This window comes from Frankliniella occidentalis, unplaced genomic scaffold (assembly GCF_000697945.3).
Source record: "Frankliniella occidentalis isolate FOCC.00 unplaced genomic scaffold, Focc_3.1 Scaffold550, whole genome shotgun sequence".
NCBI classification, from domain to species: Eukaryota; Metazoa; Arthropoda; class Insecta; order Thysanoptera; family Thripidae; genus Frankliniella; species Frankliniella occidentalis.
The window spans coordinates 63443-65258 of NW_026267666.1; the positions used below are offsets into that span (position 1 = coordinate 63443).

The 1816-nt window shown below is 42.1% G+C and overlaps 1 protein-coding gene across 1 annotated transcript in view; it reads left to right on the forward strand.

Moving 5' to 3' along the window:
- LOC113205320 (zinc finger CCCH domain-containing protein 7B-like) overlaps positions 1 to 1816 on the forward strand; it is a 17397-nt gene that overhangs the window by 13936 nt on the left and 1645 nt on the right. The gene's annotated exons all lie outside the window — the stretch shown is intronic.

The window sequence follows — 1816 nt, forward strand, 5'->3', positions numbered from 1 at the left end:
CAGTGCTACCTTCTTCTTGTTCCTCTTATCGGGCAACTTCCTCATACGGCGTCGCCCTCCTGCCCTGCCCTCCCCGAATATCCTCCTCTACACCAATAGGCCGCCGAATCGCAAGATTGCAAAGCAACCAAAAACAAATGCATAGCAGCTAATAAGAGAGATAAAAAAGAACATTTCCCTGTTCATAAATTTGTATCATCTGCTTCCAAGATCGATTATTGATTGAGAGTTTTAATAATGTACTTCTAAGGGGTAACTCGTCAATGAAGAGCTATTTGGGCGAAAATTTCGTCCGTTTGGCTCTATCTCTAACCGTTTAGGCGCTGGAGGGTCTTTTTTTTTTTTTTTTTTTAACGAAAATAAGCTAAAACTTGCAGAATTTTTCCTAGTAAAATTCACACCTTTACCCCTCTAAGTGTACGAATGGATATTCACACACCCACAAGTGAGCGATATTCGCACACTTGTTTTTCTAGAGTTGGTCGCAATAGGTTTCTTTAACTCCAAAAAAGAAATATGAAAAGTTGTGTGTAATCACGTATTTATTGAACAGACAATTGGTAGCAAAGTACAGAAACACTATCTTTAAGGCCGGAGCACGCCTGACTCGTGACTTGACACTTTTTGACAATGCTGCACTGTTAACTAGCTAAATGTACGCCAGACCACGTCTCGTGTAACAGGCTTCGCAATATCTCACGAAACACTGTTACGCTGCGACGCGCCTGGAACACATATAGCTAGGCCTGCGGCGCTGACACCAGAAACAAGTTAACAGGAGTGTATACGGAAATAGGGCCTTTCGGCCCCCAAATTTGCCATGCTTACAGCATTTGTTGGGGACTTATTACTCTTAAATTAGGGAAATGAAACTTCTGGTGTTTGACAAAGATATTCATTAAAAGACCTGATTTTGACAGATTGTTATGTAAAAATCAACGTTTTAGTGATAGTAGATTATCAAGGGACCCTTGAGCCCAAAGGAGGGCGTAGTTCAACGCCAGATGTGTGGTTTAAGTATTACTTCCGGTACAATTTATTGGTTTGAAGCCTTTTTTTACGGTTTTACAGACTATTTGGTCATTTCACCTTATTTTCGTCAAGAAATGCCCTCTAGCACCCAAACGGTACACGATAGAGCAAAACGGACGAAAGTTTCGCCCCTGTATTACTTGTTAGGGTAAGGTGCCCAGTAATGGACTGTACCACTGTATCAGTGATGGCCACTTTCCTCGATTTGCAGCCAAACTCGTCACTTCACGATCTTGGCACGAAACTAATGTTCTAGTAAGACCCCCACCCGAGCTCCTACCGTGGTATAATAAGCGAAACTACCTCGCTCCGTTGTCTACATTCTGGGAAAAGGGGGTGTCCATAATCACTGGGCAGATCCATCTCTTAAGGTGTCCATCATTGGGCATCTTACCCTACCCCTTAGAAACCCATAAAAAAAAAAAATCAATAAAAACTACACTTTGCGACCTGTGGTTTTTTAATTTTTTAAAGTCAATTTTTGAGTTAGAATGCTCATCTTCGAACTCGATGTGTCTTTTTATTATGATATAGAACGACCCTCTGAAATTCCCTGATCGCTTTCTCAATCCCTTCTCGAATTATCGTGCGGCCAGACAAACACACACTCCACAAACAAACACAGAAACAAACAAACATAGAAACAAACAAACACAGAAAAAAACACAGAAACAGAATGAAACTTTTTCGGTCAGTGGAGTGGAGCTTAGCGGTGCCCAAACTTACAAACCTACGCCAGGTGCCCGCTCTGCGCTGTAGAATGCGAGGAGGAGTGGAGAGGGGG